Raw genomic sequence first — 19,329 nt, forward strand, 5'->3', positions numbered from 1 at the left:
CTAAGCCTGATGTAAAGGTTGGTTTTGTAGAAATTGCGGAAAAGAGCAGCAGCAGTTAGCGTAGCTAGTAGCAGCAGTTAGCATAGCTAGTAGCAGCACCTGTAGCGATGATGCTAATACAGGAGGAGAACTATCCAGGGGACATGAGGAGGACTCGGGGACAGAGAGAAGTTAAAGTTCTGATATAGACATTAAGACAGAGGCTCAGTTCAAAGCTAAGATGAGCTGCTGCTCTAGGTTTATGAAAGACAAGCCAGGCCTCAGCTGGAAATATGGAAAAAAAAACTTGCGAGAATACAACGTTCTCCTTCTCTTTTGGACAAATAACAGGTTATATTTTCATTTTCTGCTGTGCAGCTGATTCATTAAGCGCTGTCCTTGGTGCTGAAACATGGCAGATTTAACAGTTGTCAGTGACTACAAAGTGTTACGAGCTTTAATGTCAGAGTCTCTGAAACAGGACAAAACTCTCCAATAACACTAGATATTTTTTGTTATTGGTGCAAATGTTTGTAAATATATAGTATTTGTGGGTTTTTGTATTCTGAAAGTTTAGTGACCTTTGTGGTTAAATTAGTGGTGATTTTTCACTGTCCTTGGTGCTGAAACATGGCAGATTTAACAGCTGTCACTGAGAGAGAGAGAGACGGATGCTCCGTATAACAGGTGATTGTCTGTGCTTTGTTTACAAATGAAGCACTACCTGCTGAGTTTATGACAATTACAATATTAGTAACAATTATTAGTGGAAGTAGTGTTGGGACATTATCAGCACATCAGATATCAGCAAAAAGCAAATATTGAACTTCTCTGTAATTCCAAGTCACTGTAACGAGTTTCTTTGAATGCAGCATTAGATCACGTTGTTAGATCTCATTTGATCACGTGAGATTCCTGTCACGGTGGAATGACTGTGTGTGTGTGCGTGTGTGGTGATGAAGGGTGAATGGAATAACACACAGTGAGTGAATATGTTTCTGACTTAATTATCAAATAGACAAAATGACCTTTTTTTGTTTGTGGCCCAGTGTTGGGTCACATATGGGCAACTGAATGAATGAATGAATGAATACATGAATAATCCATGTACCGTTTGGTTATTTCGTTTTAAAACCAAATTAAAATAACAAATCAACAGTGTGATTATTTTGTTTCACTGACTTAAAACCTAAACAGAAAGACAGAACTATTAAAGACCCAATAAGCAGCGTTTTTCCTTTTTAAAAATATATATACATATTTCTGTTTGTGAGATAATTGGATATTTACGGTGAAATTAGAGCAAGAACTAAAGTCTGCTGGACCTGGTTTCCCTCCCCAGGTCCTGAACCAGGTCTACACACACAATAGAACTGTTTAGGATTTATTTCATCAGTTTTCATTGAGTCTGTGGATGTTTTAACTCATATAAAGCTGTTTATTTAAGTTTATTTTTTGTTTCGTGGTGTTACGGTTCAAATAGTATCCAGATAAACTGACTGACTATCGAATGAGGAACAAAATAGATATTAGAACTTCTACCATTTGACACTTTTGCAATTACGCAGCTTTTTTGAGGGCAGTATTTATTTATTTTTTTTTATATTTTGCACGTTGTAATACCGCTAGCCATGAACGGCAGCCGTCAACACACACGGAAGTTGATTACAAGAAACGAGGAGCACCAGTAGATTCATTACACCACATGTGGTTCCTTTAATCACATAAACGTGTGCATGCTTTTTGTAACATCCATTTTTTGTTTTGATTTATTTATGTATTAACTTTTCAATTCACCAGATCATCAGTAATGTGACTTACTGTATGTGTTGCTCCTTTTTTGTCAGAACGTAAATGTTCCCGCCCCCTTCTGTGGTCCCTCTGTGTGGTGAGAATAAAACATGAAGTTCTCGCTCATAGTTTCCCATAAATATCTCACAAACAGAACAAGATTTACTTTTAAAACTGAAAATTTTGATTTTTCTGTTTTGGTTTTAAGTAAAACAAATTAACCACACTGTTGATATGTTTTTTTTAATTTTGGTTTTAAAACGGAAAAACCAAAGAACGAAGGGTACACAGATTATGACTGAATGGAGAAGTTCATTATTGTGTTTTTTAATCTTTTTGTGTCAATGTTTGAATAAAAGAAGAGGAGGAATGTATTCATTTGCTTTATAGTTGTTTTATGTTATTTTATGTATTCATGGTTATACATGTATCATAACATTAGAAATGAAAATGAGAGGTTTTATTTTAAATGAAGAATAAACAACCCTTACTTATCTAAAGCTGAGCAGTGTTATCACTGCTGAATGCTACACAATGTGTTTTTGTTGGATTTCAATAACCACAGATCATATCAGCTTCTTTGATCCTATTAAGTTGTCTCCTGCAATAGCAGCTTGAGCTTCATTGGACTAATGCTAGCTAGCAGCTAGCTAGTTAGCTCGCTAGCACTGTCCTTAAATGACTTTCTGATTCAATGAATGCAAAGGACACAAAATAAACCAGAACATGTTGAGTGGAGAAAAGCTGTCAGAGCAGAAGGATGAGACGATACAAGTGTTGCCAGTGACTCGTGTGCTTTGTTTCAACGTTTCCTGGGACGTAAAAACAAACATTCCACATTTGGCAGCTGGAATCAGCAACGGAGATAAATGTAAGGAGGCTCGTGGGGACTCAAACGAACAACACCATATAAACAAAGTGCTGAGTGAGCGTCTCCTGACTGCTCTCTGCCTCTCCTTTGAAAAACATTTCTTTATTGGACCCCTCTGTGACCCCCATTTCTAGGCCAGTATACTGCGCGTCACGTTCCAATGGGATTCCCAGTAAAGGCAGAGGCAGGATATAAACTATTGATTCCACTTAGCAGGTTTAAGAACTGGTTTTAGTCGACATGTTAACAGCTACAAAATGAAATAATGTGTCACCGACATGAACATGTACTGTGTGAATGGGTTCCAAAGGGGGCGGGGCTTCAGAGCTAACGGAAATGAGACTTGGACTGTTATAATACGCTAGACCAGTCTTGGTCTAGAGACCACATTGGAAGGTTTTGGTTTTGTCTCAGACTCTAAAGCACTTGTGTCAAACTCAAGGGTCGGGGGCCAAATCTGGCCCTTTAGTTCAGTGCTTCTCACACTTTTTAGGCTCACGCACCCCCTTCTCTTATTTCTGAATCCAAGTACACCCCTTTGTCCGACTACATTTTCCTGAGAAAACTATTTAAAAACATCTATAGATGATAATGATGGAATGATCGAGTGATAACACATGTTTTAAAAAATCTCATTTTGTAAATTAGTGAAAAGAAACAGTATTTAGTTCAGTGGATCATGACCTCATTTTTAATGTCAAGAATTTCTGGCCCCAGAGTTAGTTTATGATCATGTTTGAGGTTTTTACTAGATTTATATTTCACTCAGTGAAATTATAGAAATTTAAACTCCAGGCGACCCCACATGGAATCCCGACCCCAAGGTTGAAAAACAAGGATTTAATGGCTCCTGAATAGATTTATTTCAAGTTTTTATTATTTGTGTTCATCTCACGCCTGGGGAGGGCCCTAGAGTGACACTTTATTTGTTATTTTCCTCTCTCTCTCTTTCTCAACTACTCCCTGTAGTGCCATCGAATACCCCTAGGGGTACACAAACCCCCATTTGGGAAACAGTGCTTTACAATTTCAAATTTGGCTCGCTCGAGAAAGCAAAAATGATAGAAAATACCAATAAACTCAGTCTAAATAAGAATGTAGTGCGTTCACATTAGATATATGGAAAAATTGTCTGTGTGCGAAACACACATTTTTTAAGCACGATGGAGGGAAATGTCTTTATGAAATGTGTATACGTGAGTTTTTTTGGATCAAATCACCACATGTTAGTGGAGAATCAACAAAGATATTTATCATCAGTGTGATTCAGGTTTTTGTCCTCGTAGGTTCCAAATGCATCTTGGGAAACTTGGAAGTATACTTTAGTGGGAATGCTCATTATCATACATATTCTCATACTAGTGTAGTATATAGTAGACAGTTGATACTCATTGAGTTTGTAGTTCATAGTACATTAGTGGGACATTTCTTAATCTACAGGTGCCTTATGTGTCAAACATCTACAATAGAGAAGAAAAGAAAACCTAAGATTTACTTCTGCGAGTTGAACATTTTCACATTTTTATTTTGACTTAATGATGTCATGCTTAGTCGGATGTTTTTGACTCTGAGATATCGACTCGTACTGTTTACCATTGTTCCCAAAAAATCTGCTGAAGACTGTTGAAATACATTGATTTTTGTACTTCCACAAAAGATCAGCCACAATAGTTTTCTTTGCTAAAAACTAGCAACCAATGCATCATAAAGAAGTCAGCCAATAAGCCTATTCTGCTGCTACCAACCAAAGTTCTGCTACTTTCCTCTGTCCTACTGCAAATATTAGACAAAGACGTAGATCTGTTCCTCTACCAGGTGATAGACATTATGCTTTCTGTCTGTTTGGGATATTTAATCATCCAGTGTTTGCATGGACCCATTTACCCATATGGATATGCATATTATACACAACAAACTCCAAAAACACACAAGATGACAACAACATTAATGTAAAAAGTGACAAAAAAACAACAAAAATGTTGTTCATGATATAGTCAAAATGACAATAAATTACAGTACAGAGACAAACATACACAAAATGAATCCAAAAACACACAAAATGAATCAAAAAACACACAAAAGGACAACTAAAGCGCACAAAGAAACTCCAAAATTGATTTAAAAATTACATAACAACAACAACAATGCACAAAATAAAAACAGATATTCTCAAAATGACAATAAATAATGCAAAACATCAACGAACAATTCCAAATTAGAAATAATACGCAAAACAACAACAAAAATACACAAAATGGCTCAAAAATATACATAAAATGACAATAAAAACCCACAAGACTACTAAAATAACCAAAAATACCTCCAAAAACCCACAAGATGATGACAAAAATATTATAAAATTACAAAACAACAACAAAAACCCTCAAAGCAAGAATATACAGTACATAGCCAAAAAACTATAAATGAGGCAAAACAATATACATTAAAATGCATCCAAAAACACACTAAATAACAACTAAAGTAACAGAAAAAACTCTAAAAATGCACAAGATGATGACAAAATTTATTTAAAAAATGACAAGACGACAAAAATGCATAAAATAGGAACAGAAACAGTCAAAATGACGTTACGCTAAATGGCAACAAATATACACAAAATGAATCCAAAAACACACACAATGAAAACAAAAATATACAAGACAACTAAAATAAGATAACTACAAAAATAATTTAAAAATTACAAAACATTAACAAAAATACACAAAATGAGAACAGAAATTCTCAAAATGACAATAAATTGTGAAAAACATTAACAAAAATACACAACATGGCTCAAAATATACATAAAACAACAATAAAAACATAGAAGACTACTAAAATAACCAAAAGAAAATTCGAAAAACCCACAAGATGACGACAAAATTGATTTTAAAAATTACAAAAGATCAACAAAAATACTCAATGTGGCTCAAAATCTACACAAAATGACAAAAACACACAAAGCCTTGTTGTTTTATTGTTGCTCTGATTTATTATTCTAAATTCTGACTTGAATGTTGAAAGAGTGTCACTTAAATTGATTATAATCACATTTTTTGGGCCCCGCTGTGATAGAAGTTTTCTCTGGGACAGAGTTTCCTTGCAGAGGGGCGGGGCTTAAAAGTAACATTTTCCAGTCCTCTAAAAGAAACAGAACCAATCCTCTTTCTTTAATGACCTGGAGGTTTTCTGAGGGCAGTTCTTGTGATTTAAAAGCTCTTAAAGTAGAGGAAAAAGTGAAATAGTTCAAAGCTACAGGATTATTCTGTGAAAGTACTGAACACAAACATGTAATATTTATTAGAATAAAAACATCCAGTATTTACATGTGCATGCTATAATAGTGAAGCAAAGCTTGACTGTGAGTTGAGGTGTGTGTGTGTGTGTGTGTGTGTGTGTGTGTGTGTGTGTGTGTGTGTGTGTGTGTGTGTGTGTGTGTGTGTGTGTGTGTGTGTGTGTGTGTGTGTGTGTGTGTGTGTCGTGGGGAACTCTTTGAGGCTGATTTTATTTTTGCTTTTTGGTGCAAACCAATGATGAAGATGTTTGATGAAAATGTGTGTGTGTGTGTGTGTTTATTGGTGTGATTTACACTCAGAGCCAGTGGCAGTCAACAACACAAAGGAGTGAAATAGCTGCTCTGTCTCTCTCTCTCCCTGCCCTTCCTCGCTCTCCCTTTCTCACCATTTGTCCCCCAAAGGCAGAATATTGGAAGAGTCCTTAATCATCTTTACTGCCCACTCGATAATCCCTGCTAAGAGACTAATCTATGATGGAAACAACCCCACACATTCACAGGGAACAAGAGAGAAATGTTGCCCTGTGCAGGGGAAATATACGACCTGGGTGGCAACGTTTATGCTTTAAAAATCTCCTGTGGGACATTCATTTCCATTTGTCTGAGGGGAAAGCAACACGTTGTCATGGCATTTACACAACAAAGGAATGACAGAATAGAAGCACTGAGCCATAGAAAAGGCAGGTTAGAATCGTTGTTGACCACGGTTACATGATGTTTATAATTCGGAATTAGTCATTCATAATTAAATCATTCGGAATTAAAGTGTTGTGCTTTGTGTTTACGTGGAAAGAGTAATTCCGAATTTAGGTTTACGTGGGAAACAGGTTAATTCAGTTTTATTTCATCTCTTTAGGTCTGTGGGTTGAGAAGGGTTGTGATTGGACGGGGGCGAATGTGACATTTCACGTTTATCGAGAAAAAACACAAACTTTTTCTTGTCGGCTCCAACATAGAAGGCCACATAATAAGAACTACTTTCACTTTTATTTTGATTGTAGTTTTGAAGCAGCAGCTGGACAATAACACACAGTTTCACTTCAGTCAGCTGAGCAGGAGAAGGAGATAGGAACTAATCACAGGTAAATAACGTCCAGTAAAACAATACATATTTACTCCCTGGTAAAGATAGTAGCTCTAACAACCGGTACAATGATAAACTTAATGATATTACAGCCTGTGAATGCAGTACAGGGACGTATTAACTCCGTCTCCGGGTTTTAGTGTCACCCGTTCTATTTGCTGTCAGTGTGTGTAATAAGTCTATGTGTCCGTGTGAATATCCTCATGTTTATTCCTCCATCCATCCACTCTTTTCATTATATCCATGTCTTTTAAGGCTTTTATTAAATAAATAGTCATCGTGACTGGCCATGCATGCTCAGAACGACTGGAATTAACTTAAAGTGGAATTAAACATTTACAAGATAGAGAAATTATTTAATTAGGAATTAAAATCAGAATAAACCAGCCACCTGATTCTGATTTAGGTTTATTTCAGAAATACATTTAAATTAAGATGTGTTTACAAGGTCTGATTATAGAGGATTTAACTTTTAGACCACTATCATAAAAACTAAAAGTCATCCAAGTACTTCTATAGCACACACACTTTTATTGTCATATTGTTGAGATCTCCATTACCTGCCTGTAGCTGACACTGATAGTGAACCTTTCATGTTTTTCTTTTTCTTTGTGGGACTCAGTGACAGTTTAAAAACCTTCAGTTTAAAACATCTACAACAATGGAGTAAAAAACCCTGGGAATTCAAAGGATCCTTTAAAATAATGATGTAGGAGACGAACGAAGGGATGACAGTGTTTGTGAACATTAGTATTTCATTTAGAGGATGTTTTCATCTTCAGGGACTTGATCAACAATGTACAGTGATGGCCCAGGTTGCATTCAAACCGTTGACCCTTAGAATAAAAGCCTGCTTATTTAAACAGTACCTGTAGTGGAAATGTATATAACAAAAACGGTTATGATATATTGTATTACCAATAAATAAAATATGTGCACCTTATTATAGAGAAAAAACACATTTCTCGTTTTCTAAAAGGGTGCACATCATTTTGTTTATTTTTTGTTACTTACATTTCCACTACAGGTATTTAAAGAACAATAGTTCTACCTTTTTCAATTAAAGTTACATTTTTTACTAATTATGTTGAAATTGTCTTGTCATGAGCGGCCTGCACGCTGACCTTTGTGTGTGTGTGTGTGTGTGTGTGTGTGTGTGTGTGTGTGTGTGTGTGTGTGTGTGTGTGTGTGTGTGTGTGTGTGTGTGTGTGTGTGTGTGTGTGTGTGTGCTCTTAAAGCTGTTTGTTGACTGACTGTGATTGTATAGAATTGTATAGAGTGGAGATTCTTTACAGCATCAGAATGTGACATTAAAGCCTGCTGCTAGCCTGTTAGCCTGCTAGCCTATTAGCCTATTACCCTGCTAGCCTGTTAGCAAACATCTTAGTTAATGCTGCTACTTTCTGTAGTTCTCCTGACAATTCTTTGATCTGTTTAGGTGATTCGTGAATGTGTGAACATTTAACCCTCAGTGCTGGAAACGTCTGGTCATTGAGGTGTGTGTGTGTGTGTGTGTCACCAGGGCACACACACACACACACACACACACACTAAAGTAGAACATCTACATACAGTATCTATACGCCACCACAAAGCCACAGAGACAGAGGTGATAATGTGTTTGGGAAGAGTGAAAGTGTGTGATCGTGTCCTATTTACAATGTGGAGCGTGCACGCAGTGGCTGTGATGAAGAGAGTTGTGTAGTGCACGTGGGGATGAGCTGTTAAACTGGAATGTTTCTGTTCCTGTGGGAGCTGAAGCAGCGTATTTTAAGGTTTGATGGCAGTCGTACAGGGGTTTGTGTGTGTGTGTGTGTGTGTGTGTGTGTGTGTGTGTGTGTGTGTGTGTGTGTGTGTGTGTGTGTGTGTGTGTGTGTGTGTGTGTGTGTGTGTGTGTGTGTTGGTTTTTCTACCCTGGTGGGGTCCACCTCCTGAAATATCACACACGCTGGCACTCGGTCCCCACGGGGAAAATTCAGGTTTGAACTTTTTCAGTGAGTGTTAGATGTTTCAAGTGATTTGTGTGTTCCCTTAAATTTTCCGATTAGAAGTTAAAATCAGATCTGTATGACCTTCAGAAAGGGTGGATCCCATAAGACACCATTCTGTCATTGGTCCTCACGGTGTGATAAAAACGGGTATGTGTGTGTGTGTGCGCGTGTGTGCGTCTGATTACGGGTCGTACTTTTGAACTCCCTCAGTGTCTCACATGCAGCAGATGCTACTGAGTATTCTCTACATGTAATTAAACAGGAGATGAACATGGAAACTTGATCATGAGCCAGGGCCGGCCTTCCCAACAGGCAACCCAGGCGGCTGCCAAGGGTGCCATCTGCTGGCGGGGCACCAAATTGCCCCAACATCAATAAACAAAGTGTTTACTGGTGAGGATGAAAACAAACTTAAAGAGTAACTAAAATTCAAAAAGTGCCTTGCTTATGGGTGTCAGTGCTGTAGCAGTAAGACACACCCACTCTGGCAGTCAGTCGGCGCTGTGCGCAGAGACAGATGGTAATGCACACAATTATGTCTCTACACACACACAATGATAAGATGTGCACACACGTTCGTGCACACACAGAGACTGACGGGAATACACTCATAATGTGTCTATAAATACACAAATTGCTTGATGAACCCTCTGATTAGTGCAGAATCTGTTCTTTATAGAAGCACAGAGTCAAAAACATCACCGCTGCAGCGGCTGTTTCACACGGAACACAGTGCTCAGTGAGGGCTGTGATTGGAGAACACCTTAGGACCGCTGTAGAACACCGTAGGACTGCCGTAAAATAACGTAGGACAGCCGTAGAACACCTTAGGAATGACGTAGAACACCTTAGGAATGACGTAGAACACCTTAGGACTGCCGTAGAATAACGTAGGACAGCCGTAGAACACCTTAGGAATGACGTAGAACACCTTAGGACTGCTGTAGAACATCGTGGGACTGCCGTAGAACACCGTAGGAGCGCTGTAGAATTGATGGACCGTACTGACCACACCTGTCTAGTCAGTTCCTGGTCCATCACATTGCCGCCTTTTTCTTTTTTGAAGCTGTTTTTGCTGAGATTTGTCTCCACTTCTTTTTCTTCTTCTTTTGAGTTGCACAATTTGAGCTGGAGATGATTACAACGATGGATGCACAGTGTCTGCCTGTCTTTAGTCATATTATCTCAGTAATAAAAAGCTTTATCTGTAGTAAAAGGGACAGATGACATTAAAACAGTCATACAGATTAGAAATAGAAGCTGATCGTCTTTAATTATTAGCAGAGAATCTGCAGAGGTTTCAACTTCCACGAAGCTGTTTGTTTACTTTAAGGGAATTGATGTGGAAATTTGAAGCAAATGATTTTCTTCCGGCCTTTGAGTTGATAGAGGCGCGCTGCCTTGTGATGTTGCTGTTATCTAAATAAGTTTAGACGCACATGGCAGCAGTAGCAGGCGGATGAAGAATGTGCTGTCAGATGTGTTCCCGTATCTCTTCCTGGAGGACAGGCTGCTTTCCTCTCGGCTGGATTTGGTGAATTTCAATGTGTCGGCACAGGCTGAGCTACAGTGAATGTTTTAATCAGCAGAAGAAGACAAAGCTCACCTTAGCGCTGTGCTAATCACAGCCGTCATGTCCACGTTATGGATCATTCCCAGTGATTACCTTGATGCTGGCCGCGCTCCCACTCACCCACACTGGGGATGTTGGTGTTGGTCATCTCAGCTCAAACGTCTCCATCGATCAGCTCGTCCACTTGAGAAAGCCTGAGCTGCCACTGGCTATTGATCGGGCATTAGCATGATCATTAGCAGGTATTGACCCTCACCCTCTCATGTGCCACAATGGATCAGTCGTGGGTGGAAATACACTATGACTTGCATATTGATATTTTGGTCTCTCACTGCATTAGGAACAGCATGTAAATACATCAAACACTCACTAACACTACATGTTATAACAGCCACATGAAGCTTATCAAGAGTCGGACCAAAGTCTAACATTACTGTAACTGAGTTGTTTTTAACGCCTGTGCACTCCTTTAAATGTATATACATTTGTGTACACAAAGAGTCTGTCTCATATTTATTTTATTTCCACTGCATCAGATATTTTCAACTACTTCAGACCTACTCACAGATATAAAATGTATTATAATTTTCAAATGTTCTATGGACTTTTTATCAATTTTTCCAGCAGGAAAAACACTAAATATGCAGTATTGTTAAATATTTTTGTTGAATTACAGCTTTTATCGTGTCATTAATTGATAGCATAATTTAATTTAATGCATTATTATTTTTGGCACAAGGACATTTTTAAAGAAAAAAATTACACTTGTACACTATGTATATTTTGCATGATTAAGTAATCCAGGCATTCACTGGAATTTACCTAAAACTTAATGCAAATGCCTCTGGTTCATCATTACACCTATAACATATTTTCCCTTTATTCTGAAGGTAGAGGCTTTGATTTATTAGGTATTACTTGAAAAAAACATTATGATATGTCATGATAACAGTATGTGAAAAATATGTGGCTACAATGGGAGTCAATGGGGAACATTTGGTCATGAGGTCACTAAGTGTCAGTGTGATGTATAATTTATCTCCTTTTCTATACAATTCCAATACACAGCACTTTGGAATTAAGCAAATAAAAAATTAGAAACAATAGTAGAAAGATTTCATACAGCTTAAAAATAACTGGAATATTGAGAGGAAAACAAATAAAAACACACAAAAATGTCACTTTTGGTAGGAGAATCCGCCTGCCGTCTACGCTTCTGGACAAGAGAAAGATAAATAGATAATTTGATAGCGCCTTCTGCTGTTTAAAAAAAGTACTGCGATTCAATTTTCAGAGAATCGATATGAACCGTGATACCTATGAATCAATTTTTAACTGTCTTACGATTAATTGTTGCATCTCTAGTTCTAATTGTGGTGGATTTGGTCTCATTTTTAAGTTACTACATAAGATGTTTACTGTATGTAAGGGACCCGTACCAAGATTTATTACCAACAATAAACAAGTGGGGGGTGAAAGTAACTATAGTAACTTTTACTTTGAGAACTATTTAATTGGGATACACTTTACTTACACTTGAGTATTTTGTGTATGAATCACTTGTACTTGTGCTTGAGTAGAATATATCAGTAGTGGATGTATGTATGGATGGATGTATGGATGGATGGATGTATGGATGGATGGATGTATGGATGGGTAGATGTATGGATAGATGCATGGATGGATGGATGTATGGATGGATGGATGGATGGATGTATGGATGTATGGATGGATGGATGTATGGATGTATAGATGTATGGATGTATGGATGTATGGATGGATGGATGGATGGATGTATGGATGTATAGATGGATGGATGTATGGATGTATGGCTGGATGGATGTATGGATGGGTGGATGTATGGATGGATGTATGTATGGATGGATTGATAGATGGATGGATGTATGGATGGATAAAAGAGCTTGAATATTTTATTATTTTATATGAAATGCCGATTCTTTGTTTTTCAGGGAGAAGTTTTGAAGTAGCAGCTATTACAGAAAGAAGAAAACAGACATAGAGAAACTAAGGGTTTATTTAGCTCTCAACAACCTTTAAATATTACACAAAACAAAACCTTAACAACAGTGCAATGCAAACAGAAGTTTAATAGAAGTTTAATAGAGCTACACTTTCTAAGGAAACAGTTTCCTTACAAACACAAATTAAATTGAATAAATCAACACTAGAAATCACTTCAGAAAAAAAAAAAAAAAAAAAAAGTCATTTATACACTAAAATAAGCTACAATTTCTGACTCCAAAAGCTATGATTCATGAGCTGCTGATTTATGGTATATGTTGGTCTATTACTGTGATTGTATGTGGTTTAATTTTTTTCTCTTATTAAAATAGTAAAGTCCATGAAAAGCAAAACTAACTCCAATAGTGTTTTTACTCTTTAATATAAACCACTGCTGCTGAATCCTGTCTGATTATGTGTTAAACATAAAGTTATGGTTGTTAAATTTCTCTCTCATTTGCTATAATTAAACCAGTTTAAACATAATTAAAAAAAAAGGAGTTTAAAGTCAGGACGGATGAATACAAAGACGTTAGTTTCATTCCAACATCATGACATCATGTTAGCGTTGAGCCTTCTATAAGTGTGAAATCTTATACCATAAGCACATCTGTGGCTCTTTTTCATTTGGTCTTTAGCGTTAGCGCTTAGCACATTCTTCAGTTTCTGGGTGTGAGCTCAGCATGCTTGTCTGCCTCCTATTCCACACTCTTTTAAATACATCACGAGAATATCAAGTTGTTGACTAAAAACTTTGGGGGCCATTTGGTCCTGTGGAACAAGGTTTTTAGGGGCATTAATTTCCAACACTAGAAGATGGATGGATGGATGCTAATTTTTACATTAACACCTGGTAAGCAAACAATTGTAATCGAGATATATTTTGATTACTAGTGTGTAGCCTATATCTATCACTATTATTTTGAAAGGGAAGAACTCCATATTTGTGTTGTGTGTACAGTTCTCGACCTCTGTTCCGATTAGCCTATATATATATATATATATATATATATATATATATATATATATATATATATATATATATATATATATATTTATATTGTGCAGGTTGGTGTTCTCATAATAAGGATTATAGAGGTGAATAAAAGTGAAGATACTCATAATACAAATGTAATAACTTTTAATAAAATAAGCGAGCTGTTTTTGGAGCACCTTGCACATGTGACCTGTGCATGTCCATAGGTACATGTTTGTATGTGTGTGTATATATATATATATATGTATGTAACAGCGTGGTCTGTTCATTGTGGGTTTGTTGGTTCCAGTGATTCATGAAGCATTCTGTTGTTCTGTCTGGTTCCACAGAACTCCACCATCTGTGAGGCTGCAGTGCAGGGACATTGTGTTTAGATCTACACGCACGTGCGCGCACACACACGCACACACACACACACGCGCGCACACACACACACACACACTGAAGCAGTGAGGAAGGCTGCAGGTGGACAATCTGTGGTTAGGGAGTCAGAGCATGGATCAGACACCACAACCTGCTGGGCTATAGGTGTAGTCTTGTATTGTTACCCCCACCCCAGACCCAAGTAGGAGAGGAATGAAATAACTGAGCTGCTCCAAATGAGACATTTGTATAAATAAGTCGGTGTTAAAGGTCCAGTATTCTGCTGTTTTTCACACATTTCCACTAAAGACATAGTATTTCAGGTTTATTTTCCCAAACTTGCCTGTTTTCCAGAGTTTTAGCCTCTGAAAAGTCACTTTCAGAGCGCTCCTAAAAACAGGCAGTTTTGGGGCCTTCTTGCATATGCATGAGTGGGCGTAAACAAACACACAACATACACATCACAGCAGCATCAGCAGCCAATCATTAACAGTCTTCCTTCTCTTCCTCACCTCACAGAACTAGTCCATTTAAGACGTCTATTGTTTTGTCCAACCACTGCATCACATTGGGTCACAAACACGTCGGATCATCCCATAAAGGAGATATGAGGCGATATAACGCCTACTAAAAATGGAACTGATTATACTGGATTATCTATATACTGAATGCAAAGATATTAACTGTAATATCAACTTGCCTTCACTATGTTTGTTTTACCTGTGAGGTAGTCTGAGAGGGAGGAGCTTACGTTCTTATATTCTTATGGGGTAGGAGGAGCCAGGATTGTCAGGAGGAGGAGTTTCTCCCTTATGACGTAATACTGGGGGAAATTTTTTTTTTGTTAATTTTTGTAGTAGTTTTTGTGTGTTTTTGGAGTATTTTATGTGTTTTTCTCATGTATATTACTGTATTTTCCTGAAATGTTGTAATTATTTGTGTTTTTCTTTTGTTTTGTGTATTTTTCTTGTCATTTTGTACATTAACTTTGAGGGCTGCATAAAATTAGAACGAGAGCTGAATGTGGCCCCCGGGCCACCAGTTACCTATGTTTGGCCCAGATGTTCCTGCACATTCATTGATTCCTGACTGTCACCATATCAAGGCAATAGAAGCTTTTTGGTTCTAATTTGAAATATGTCTCTCTTTGTGAAACCAATTTGGATAATTTTCTTCCTTTCAATCATCTTTTCTTATTTTGTGTTTTGTTTTATTTCCCCAGCCCTTATTTTGGCGAAGTATTACTTCCACTTTTCTTGGCTGCAGTACAACATCCAGGTATCTGATGATGCCAGTCCATCACAGGCTGTGTTGAAAAGGAACTGCTCCATGTGTGGGCATCATGAAAAAAAACTAAAACTAAATAACAAGTATATTACAAACTGGGAAGCGTGTCAGTAGTTTGATTTAAAAACTCATGCTTTTATATGATGATGCTCAGTCTTTTACCAATGCTCAGGCCACATTCAACAATAATTTTATATGGGGCCCCCAAAGTAAATGTACAAAATGACACACACAAAACAAGAGCAAGAATGCACTTAAAAAACACAAGGAATTACAACTTTCCAGGAAAAAACAGTAAAAGACAAGATAAAAACACAGAAAATACTCCAAAAACACACAAAACTACTACAAAAATGAACAAAATGAAAACAGTAAAACACAAAATTACATAAAATGACAACAAAAGTACACCAAAAGGCAAGAAAAACACAAAAAATGACTCCACAAACCCACAGCACTAACAAACAAGCAAAACAGCAACAGAAATACACAACTATCCCTCAAAAAAATGCAAAATGACACAAATAAACAATATGACTACAAAAAAAAACAAACTTACTATAAAAAATCTTTGTTCTTTCCTGTATTAATGCACAGATTGGTCATTATTCTAAATGCTGACATGAATGTTGATCATGTGACCCTCTGATCAAACAAACACATTTTTGTGGCCCTGCTGTGATAATAGTTGTCCACCTATGAAACAAGCTGTTAACATGTAAAGGCAGAATTCAAATTTATTTTGAAAATTCAGTTATTAAGACAAAAATCCAAAAGAACAGTAATTGCATCCAAACAGTGTGGAGATGTTGGTCATTTGTATTTTAACTCCATTAGTGAAAAACTGATGTTTCATAATGTAAGTTTCACATTGACTCCAATTGTTCATTTGACAGTGAAATTTTAAATGCTGTAAAAAAATTCAAATTTTGAGATAAAATTCTGGTATTTTCCATCTACAATGATTCCAAAATGTTGTAATTTTTTAATTAATGCATGTAGCAAGAATTTGCATGTAGGCCAAATGTTCTCAAAACATACTGTATACCTGCAACATTTTGACTGTAAACCCATCAATTGACAAACAAACTTTGTTGACTAATAATTATATATACATAAACTATTTAACCAATGATAAACAAACATATTGTTTTAGCATTGATATGTCAAAAATGTGTTTTCAACTGTAATCCACCAATTAACTATTTTATCAAAGAAAACAATCCTGTAAATTCATGATTTAGGGCTGGGTGTTGTTAATCCAATTAGATTTTATTTATATACAGTAGCTCTAATTAAAACTATGTCATCTCAGTGTTCATCACAAAACATAGAATTGTGAACAAAAAAAATCAATAATTCCACATGAACAGGCGTCAGGAATAAAATGGGGAGGAAAATATTGCATTTAAATGGAATAAATCTGTCAGAAACAGGCTCAGAATTTTGCTCTGATTTTGCCCTGAAGAGGAGAAAGTTTGGAATTAACATGAAATTTAGTTTTAAGATAAAAGTTTTTTTTTATGATGTGATCAAGCTGCTGAAGTTAATTATTTAAGTAATTCACATAATGGAAGAGAAAACACCCTTCGTTCGTCTCCTACATCCATAGTTTATGACGACTTTGAATTCCCAGGGTTTTTTACTCCATTGTTGTAGATGTTTTAAACTGAAGGTTTTTAAACTGTCACTGAGTCCCACAAAGAAAAAGAAAAACATGAAAGGTTCACTATCAGTGTCAGCTACAGGCAGGTAATGGAGATCTCAACAATATGACAATAAAAGTGTGTGTGCTATAGAAGTACTTGGATGACTTTTAGTTTTTACGACAGTGGTCACGTTTGGGAGATAAAATTTTTAATTTTAAATCTTTAATTCAGAATCAAAGTGAAATCCTCTATAAACAGACCTTGTAAACACTTCATTCCTAATGCTAATGTAATTCCTGTAATTTCAAATTAAACTTAAATCAGAATCAGGTGGCTGGTTTATTCCAATTTAAATTCTGAATTCAATAATTGTAATAAATCTTGTAAACGTTTAGTTCCACTTTGAGTTAATTCCGGTCGTTCTGCGTATGCTCGACTTGCCGCGAGGACGCTCTGGTGACGTCATAATCCAAGATGGCCACTCGGACTAGAGCCGAGACTGCATTCACAGACTGTAACATCACCAAGTTTATCATTCTACTGGTTGTTAGAGCTACCGTCTTTACCAGGGAGTAAATAGTTATTATTTATTATTGTTTTCCAGAGTTTACTGGACTTTATGTTATTGTTGAGCTGCTGCTTTAAAACTACAAACAAAATAAAGGTAAAAACACTTCTATGTTGTAGCCGACAATAAAATGTTTGTTTTTTTCCTGAAGAACGTAAGGTTCGCCCCCTGTCTAATCAGAACCTTCTCAACCCTCGGACCTAAAGTGGAATTGAATAAAGCCGAATAAACTAGTTTTCCATGTAAACCTCAATTTAGAATGACTATTTCACTGTTAATTCTGAATTAAAAACATCATATGTAACTGTGGTTTTGTGGTTCAGAAAAGCAGAAGGACTTCTCCAGACGTGGTCATTGGTTTTAGCTTTAAAACTACCTGCTGCTTGTTTCTCAGGTTAATTAGTCGATGACTTGTGATGAAACCTTTCTTCAATCCAAACCAGTGAAAGCTAAAAGGCTTTAGAATAATGAGAAAGCTCTTCTGTGTTTCACTGCTTCAGCTTCAGGCTTTGATCTGCTCATTTTTCACAATAGATCCATGAAGAAAAGCAGCATCTCTGAAGCTCACCTTTCATCCTTTCCCACTCACAGGACACTCATTTGATGATGATATTTCCTTTCGCTCCTCTTTCCTTTTGAGTCAACTCTTTTTTTCTGCTTCTACTACTAGCCTCACTTTTGATTCATGTGAAAAGTTCCTCCTTGAACTTATTTCATGCAGAGTCCCCCTGACTTATGAAGGTGTTTTTTCACTGTCACACTAGTCTCACTGTTTCCACTGGAAGCATATCAAAACTATTTGATATTCAGTGACAAGCAGCAGAAAGATGTTGATGTGAAAACGTGGGGTTTAAATGCCTGAGGGCCAGTGACAGGGCTTTTCCCTGGATAACTCCTAGTGGAATGCTCTTTACCACACGCTAAATAAATAAATCAGAGCCCAATACCTCACAGCTAAGTCTGTGTGTGGGCGTCGCCTATTTCAGGCCACATCATGAGAGCAGCTTTTTCTGTTTTTCTAATGATTCACTTCATCGTTTTTGTTCTTGTAAGTTGAAAAGTTATTGGTTAATTAAAAACATTCAGACCTTTTGGAACATTCTCTACTGTTTTTCACAAATGTGGCCTAAAATCTCAATAGAAAACAATGGGATGTTTACAGGCAGTGGGGCCGTGTGACATCATCAATCATGTGATTTCAAGATGTAAAGTCATCCCATTTTTATATTTTAATACAACAAATATGGTGCATAAGAATGTGTTTTGTCAGACATACTGTAGATCTACCATATTTTGCACCATATAGGAGACTATGGCTCAGTGGTTGAGTGGGTTGTCCAGTAACTGAAGGGTTGGGGGTTCAAATCCCGCTCTCACCGAGTCATTGTCGTTGTGTCCTTGGGCAAGGCACTTTACCCACATTACCTTGTATGAGTGAGTATGAATTGTGCATGAATGTAGGCCGTAGGTGCGAAATGGCAGCCACGCCTCTGTCAGTCTGCCCTAGGGCAGCTGTGGCTACTTTGTAGCTTACCACCACCAGTATGACTGTGTGAGTGACTGGTGTGAATGAATAATGGTTTCTGTAACGCGCTTTGAGTCTCCTCGAAGAAAGCGCTATATAAATTCAAGCCATTATTATTATTATTATTATCACGATGAACTCAACATTGAGAAACAAACTTCAGATATTGTATGAAAAGTGAAAACTTTCACTTTATTAACAGGACGGAGGCGTCGTGGTCCATGGGCAGGACAGCGTACGATTGTGGAGGGAAATTGCATAGGTGCGAGTGACAGCAGAAGTCATACATCTGCTAAATGTTTGTTTTTATTCATATATGTACTGTATATTTATA

At 37.0% G+C, this 19,329-nt stretch overlaps 1 protein-coding gene across 2 annotated transcripts in view; it reads left to right on the top strand.

The window, feature by feature from the left end:
* Window positions 1-19,329, top strand: part of ca10a (carbonic anhydrase Xa) — a 387,959-nt gene that overhangs the window by 305,607 nt on the left and 63,023 nt on the right. The window lies entirely within an intron of this gene.

The sequence above is a fragment of the Gouania willdenowi genome, chromosome 19 (genome assembly GCF_900634775.1).
Source record: "Gouania willdenowi chromosome 19, fGouWil2.1, whole genome shotgun sequence".
In the NCBI taxonomy this organism is placed as follows: Eukaryota; Metazoa; Chordata; class Actinopteri; order Blenniiformes; family Gobiesocidae; genus Gouania; species Gouania willdenowi.